This window comes from Mesitornis unicolor, unplaced genomic scaffold (assembly GCF_000695765.1).
Source record: "Mesitornis unicolor isolate BGI_N332 unplaced genomic scaffold, ASM69576v1 scaffold8942, whole genome shotgun sequence".
In the NCBI taxonomy this organism is placed as follows: Eukaryota; Metazoa; Chordata; class Aves; order Mesitornithiformes; family Mesitornithidae; genus Mesitornis; species Mesitornis unicolor.
This window is the reverse complement of record NW_010167085.1, coordinates 25,492-32,647: the sequence shown is the minus strand read 5'-3', so window position 1 is coordinate 32,647 and position 7,156 is coordinate 25,492. Positions and strand designations below refer to the sequence as shown.

The 7,156-nt window shown below is 34.4% G+C and overlaps 1 protein-coding gene across 1 annotated transcript in view; it reads right to left on the bottom strand.

Annotated features, from left to right (window-relative positions):
* LUM (lumican) overlaps nucleotides 1-2,975 on the bottom strand; it is a 10,394-nt gene extending 7,419 nt beyond the window's left edge. Inside the window, exon 1 of the mRNA XM_010178555.1 lies at nucleotides 2,671-2,975. The gene's annotated coding sequence lies outside the window, so the exon portion shown is untranslated. The remainder of the gene's footprint in view (nucleotides 1-2,670) is intronic.
* Between the last annotated feature and the right edge of the window lie 4,181 nt (nucleotides 2,976-7,156).

Sequence of the window (7,156 nt, the reverse complement as noted above, 5' to 3'; positions counted from 1 at the left end):
CTATACTGAATCGCCTCTTATCTAAATAACATGTGCAATTTGACTTAAGTTTGATAGAGCCAGGGAAGTTACAAACTGAGGGTGATGATCTGCTGTATAGCATGTTGTTAAGGTGCTTGTTGCTTGAAATACCTTGTCATGGATCATGTTCAGTAAAGCATGGTCCATTAAGTTTCATATTCACCTAAAGAACAAACTAATAGAAATATATAGCATATTCTCTTGGGCATGTCAAACAATCAGGACTGCATATGCATGCATATCTAATATGGATCTACAGTAGAACTGGAATGACTGAATTTCAGATAGTACAAGTGTTCTTAAAAATTCTATATACAGTAGTAAATCAGCTGATTACATTGTATGATCATTCTAAATCAATAGAACAATAAAGCAATAAAGGTCTTCCAGTTCACATACAGTAAAAGGAAATTCAGTGTCCTCAGGGATGTTTTTCTGTGATACAACATGAATGTTCTCACCTTCCTTTTTAAGGGCATACCTCTCTCATCAGTTACTCCACAAAACACTAATCTGTGAAGATCAGTATTTTACTACTTCTATTTTCTCACTACCTAGATTGATGTTGTGTTGGAAAAGTGGGTCTGGCATCACTGAAATCAGTGAGCTTACTTTGATTTTCACCAGTAAAAGACAAGGCTTGGCATATTCAACTACTGTTCAGAGTGAAAGAATTAAGAAAAATCCTTAAAACCTTCTTGTTTTCAAGTAATTTGAGAAAGTATGTGGAGCTTGTAAACAGACCACCAGAAACTGATCTCAGATCTGGGCAATCTTCCAGCAGAGTAAGTTAATCTCGCTATTGGCATTGATTAGAATTAGAGTACCTAGCGTTAAAGTGCAGGGCCATAGCTAGAAAGTCTTCCGTAATTCTAAATTTCCTTGCTTTAATTGACTTGATAAAAGCCACACCACATTCTAGTCAGCTAATAATCTCAACTAAAGTATGTCTAGGCAGGGCCTATTGATCTCATGCAGTACAGCATGAAGATTTTTAATAAATGTTCTCATTTAATCTCCAATCATCCACAAAGTCCATCTGCTAGATATTAAGCTGCTGTCTTCTGCCTGTCTTTTCCATGGTGTATGTCCCATCACATTTATCAAATTACAAACCATAAGACAGAGCAATCATTGAAATATGAGTTATCAGTGTAATTTCCTTTGTCTGTTCTTCATTACTGCATGAGAACATGCAAACTCAACCTTCAGTCCCCTGCTGGTATAAATAAGTACAGCTCCTCTGAAAGCAAAGACTACAGTGACACAATTCAGCTCAAACTCTGGTCCTATTTAGGTACTAAACATTAAGGATGGCAGACAAACTGCTTCTCTATTCAAAGTATCAAATAAAGTGTAATGAACTTCTTGGACTACACTCTTTGGCCTTACAGTGACATTTTTACACATCTGTATCATTTTATAGTCTTACTTATAAGGTAGCATAAGCATCCCATTTTAAATTTAAATTCTGTTATTCTCCTGGTTTCAAATTATATTTGCAATGATGAATTTTATTATTGATGTCATAATCTGACAGGTCTTTTGAATAGCGTACAATGTTTAACTGTTCTGTAGAACCCTCGAAGTAATTTAAAAAGTTAGAGAGCAAGTGTTTTGAATTATTTTATCAAAAACATTTTAAAATGTAGGTAACAATTCTGTAGTCCAAAAGCATATGAACATGTGTGGGACATAGCACAGCAAAGTACATATATAGGGTAGTTAACTTGTTTTATTCGTGGATTTCTCATTCACATATCTAAATGTTTCTCTGTCAGAACTGTAAAATATAAATAGATCATGTATACTATCTTTATTGTTGTACTGAATTATATAAATCTAAAAGATAAAATCAGAATACATTCTTAGATGTTTATCTTATAAGCATGCTCAAACTAATTGTCTGTGTTTGTTCTAAACAGTTATGTTGCAAAATACTTGTGAAAATATTTGTGAAGTTGCTCAGGCAACTAGCCAAACCTACTAAATGGCAAATTCATGATCTTGGAAAAAATCTTACTACAGTAGAGCAGACAAAGTATTAAAACTATTCTGGAGCTAGTCTATACTATCTTAATTCTAAAGTTGTGAAACTAAATAAATAAAGGCTTATCATTCAATCAGCCTTAAACTAAATATACTTTAATTCTGCAGCATAACATCTTACACAGTTTGAAAAAGATCTAATTTTAAAAAGTTTAAATAGTATGTTTTAAATATGCTTTAAAATCAACTCAAGTTTCAAAATACCTAAAATTTTCCTCTCATTGTTTACTTGATTAATTATTTAAATGTCAGGATACCTTGTATTTTTTTTTAAATGAGCAAAATTTAACAAATGGAGTCTGTGGAGCTCTTGATAATAGATTGTGAATGAATAAGTAAGCAGTGAGTAGTCTTACAAATTTTTTTTTATTGTACATCAACTCTTGAAGCAGAACAAAATGGACTGTAAAAAAGTTCAACAGTGATGCACAAATATGTGAGGGTTTTTTTAAGGAAACTGAGAAAATTAATCCACTAAGCAACTGTTGATTTGTCTTCAATTTAAAAATTGGCAAAGTTATCCTGACATGTTTTCACGTTCCCACTACAGCTACATTTAAATAGCTGAACATTACGGTTAAAACATGCAGCAGTACTTACCTTACTGCCTTGAAGCTGCTTTCCTTAATTCCCAGAGCAGATGCAATAAGGGACTGTATCGACCAATATATGCTGTAAACAGTGTCAGGAGGTAAGAGTCTGCCAGATCCTCTGTGTTACAAGAGAAAAAAAAAAAGCCCTAGTCACGCTGTTCTGTGAAGCTGCTATGTCATCATGGTGATCTTGTGGTGTAGCATGTACAAAAATGTAGCTCTCTAATGAAGTGCAGGTGGATACCATATTTTGCACAAGGACAACCCATCTATTATTCCTGTGGGATGAGAGAATGATCAGTATTTCACAAACCTGAGAAAGTTTAGACCACTAGCCATATACATTCCTTATACAAGGAATTTTTATATTTTAGAGAGAACATTTTAGATTGTAAAACAAATTGTGAACAGACTTTTGTTTTCCAATTTATTTTATACTGCTAGACATGAGCTAACAAATAGTGCTCAGACCTCAATGCTTCTGTGCTTCTTCAGCCAAGTGACTCATTCATTCTTCTGCCTTTTTCTTTAACTATCTTCTGTCCACAGTAAAATACTCTTAATAAAATTTTAGCTTGAGGATCAGAATCAAAGACACAGGGTTATCCGTGGATTATAACCTTTCCCACAACATTAAATACTGAATTCAAAGTTTCTTCTGCAAACCATTGGAATTTACTTGGTCTGGAGATTTACTTTGGTGACTGAATGCATGTTTGTTTAATAAAAACACATCCCAGGAATGGTTTTTCAGCAGTTACTGTAAACTCACTTTATACATTTGTTCTTTTTGCACATACAGCTTTCTCCTGCTTTTCAGAATCTGGAACTACTCAGCTTTACGTTGTCTGTTTCTTGTTCCATGGAATTAGTTCAAGAATGCATCTTAAGGCTTGGATGAGATGTTATTTTCACCAGGCAATGCCAAAAAATAATGCACCAAGACAGTAACTGTTTAAAGTGAGTCTTAATGTTTCCATAAGAACCTTCCCTTATCTCTAAATGGTGGATGTCTTCCATTCTTACAGGACACAAGTTCTTATGAAGTTGGATGGGAACAAATGTGAAATGTGCATATAGAAAGCATGCACAAGCTATTTTAGAGTATCTTGTGTGTTGAATTGTATTTAACTGTAACTGTTGTGGGTACATATGAAGTTCTTGTCTGTTATTAACTGGCTATCTTTATGAAAATTCATAGTACAGGGTGTGGCTGGGCTGAAGGACCCTAGCAGCCTCTTGAAGAAGAGGAACCTGGATGTGTGCTTCCCTCAAAATCTGCTGCTGATGCGTCTGGGCCTCCATGCCAGTGCAGGCTACTGGAGGCAGGGAAGGGCCTGACATAGCTCAGTGCCCTTCACTGTAAAGAGAAAAGATGCTAAATTATTACAGACCTCTGTGGTTCTGCAGTAACACAATCAGCAGACACATTTGCTCAAGACAGAGTGTCAAATGCCAGTGCATCCCATAGGGAGTCAATGTTACTCTCTTGATGTTCTGACATCTCTTCTGTCCCCCTGGCGTGGGAGAACCATTTACATGTTAGGAAACAGATGCTGGTAGTATTAGTATTTGAATGATGCAAATAAGTGAATGTGAAGCAGGGGGATTATGATAGTGAATTAAGCTAAGTAGGTGAACAAATGTGCATGGTATCAGAACTAGAAATATAGAAGTAAACAAAGCTGTGGTTCTGCATGTGGAGAAACAGAGACCAGGTGGAGTTTCTCATGCACATTATCATACTTATCTGAAAATTACTGCATTAGTTTCAGTTGACCAAGGAAAAACTAAACTGTAGCCTTGACTGCAAATGGGGCAAAATGCAGAAGCATTCAGCAAAATATCAATTGGAATAAAAAAAAGATTTTGAACACAGAAGGAGATCCCCTGTAAGGCAATACTTTGTGGAAGTAGGTATAGCAAGTGGAGCAACGGAGCATAATGTTTGTAAAGAGACTTTTAAAATTCATGGGAAAGGCACTACTTTCGTTTTCTCTGATTAAATATTTGTTTCAAAGTACAAGCTCAATTTTAATTAATGCTCGTTTTGATCTTTCAGTAATCATGTAGTTTTATATTTGCAGTACAAGTAGAATTGTACATTGGCTGCAAATAGAGGATAGAACAGGCTTAATATATTTTTGACAGTTATAGTTATGCATCAGTCATTTATTATATTGATTTCTGTGGGTCCAGTATACATAATATTTCTCATTCTATTAACAAAATTAAAAACCATGCATATCTTCATAACTTGTAGAAAAATCTTATAAAACAAACATGATGATATTTTGCAGTTAAAATATGGTAAAAACATGGGTCACATAAAGTTCAACTGAGATTTTTTTCATTCATATAGTTCTCGTCTTGCTGATAGTTTTAAATTAGCTATATAAATAGCACAGTCAAGATGAAGAATCACATGCTTTTCAAGGATAAGATATAAAACAATAGATTTTCCATTTTTCTTAACAAGATTTTTGCCATCTCTCCACTCTGTTAATACTGTCCCTTCAGCATCATCCTATATACTTTCCTAATTTAACTGTTCTGACTCCTGAAGCACCTGTCTCATAGCCTTTGTTTAGGAGAGCTGGTGGGAACTAAAGCCCAGCAAATAGAGATACATCTTCTTATGCAGCAGACTGGGAAAGTGGATGGATGGCTTCTTCTTTCTGGCTCTGTTTTGTGGGGGTTGTTTTTGGTTTGTTGGTTGTTTTTTTCATAACTCTCAGAAGTCATTAAATGGCATGTGAACATAGTCTAGCTAATTTCCAAGGAATGCCCAAAATTCACCTAAGCTATCTCAAAAACTAGTTATAAATACGCTTTATACCTGATAATGTCTGGGCATATTGACATTTCACCTTTACAGCAACTGTACTCCTAATTAATTCATCTCAGTTTGTTTTCTGTCTTATTCCTTATTTATTCATTTTTTTTAATGAAAAAAAATACGATCAAAACCTGTTCTCATCTAGTTTTCTTCAACCTGTGATACATGAACAGAAATGTTCCTTTTATTTAATTCAAAGCTCCTTTCTTGTTCATTCACATTTTCATGGCCAAAGATGGCCAAGAAGTCTGGTAGGTTGCAATGAAAGAATCTCAAAGCAAAACTCACTTCAAGTATATCACTTTGCAGAAAGATCTAGCTTTCAAATATTGTTGAGTTACAGTTCCACTATTTTATCTCTTCACTCAGAAGTGATACCATTTCTGCCTTTTCTCTCTGTAAAACTATCCTTTTTGTAACTTCTATGCACTTCTGCATAAGTGGAAACTCCTCTCAGTCCATTTGTTTTTAATCCTCCTTTGCAAAAGACTCAAGTTACTAAAACCTAATAGATATTATCTAAATCAGCTGCTTCCTTTTAGTCTTAGACCTGTGTGCACATCTGGTTCACAGATGTGTACCCTAAGAACCAGGAGATTTGGGTGCCTAAAATTAAGAGTAGGATATCTGGGCCATAGGAGCATATAGCTCCAGAAAAAGTGCTTGCAGATCTTTTCACATTGCCACATAAAAGGAGTAGGGAATTTATGCACTGATCACTCACGATTTAAATTAAATATTATTTTCAAGATAAATTAAGGCTAGTTCGTTCAGTATATATAGTGAATAAACAAAAAAATTATATTGGCTCAAATCTCCAGTAATAATTAGTTAAATGTTTTGTGAAGTCCTGCAGCATTTTGAAAATATTACTTAAAGCTGACTCATATCAAGTGAGTTCCACTAAAAACAATTCTGTTCCAGATTCCGAAGGCTGTAGGTGCTTATTATTTTTTCATCTGAGAACTTCCATTCCTCCAAATTGAAATTTTATTTGTTTAGCCTCTACACTGCACTTACATGTTAAATGGAAAGTGTTAGAGCACATACTATAAGCATTACAAAATTTGTGGTGATCCAAATCCTTTTTTTCCTGTCTCCAAAAAAGGAAATAACAGCTTTGGAAAATTACAAAAATGGTAATAATGGTACAACCTATTAGCAGACCACATTAGATATTTTAGTTGAGCATGGATCTTTGTTTTTGTCATTCTGAAAAACTGCTCACTGTTTTGCTTCAAACTTGACAGCATCTATATTCTAGTACTATTAGCTTCCTCTCTGTTGCTTTTCAGACTGTTTTTGTACTAGACTACACTTAATTTGATTCAAATTGTTAATGGAAAAATTCCGTTGAGATACTTCAAAGCTTGATCAAACCTTTTATGATAAGGACTGCACAAATGAAGACAAGATGCTGTTTTAAAAACAGAATTCTATACATATATGCTGTACTTTGGGTTATAGCATTTGAAATGTGCATGTCTATCTATAAAAGAAAGTCGGGTGACTGTGGAACTTGAACCAATTCAAATTACTCCTAATGTGAAGAATGTAAGAGGACATTGAGGAACTGTTGAATTTTTGGGAAAATTGTGGTTACAGGTAAAAATTATAGTAGCAGCTCTATATTTTAAACAGTACTCTTAATTTA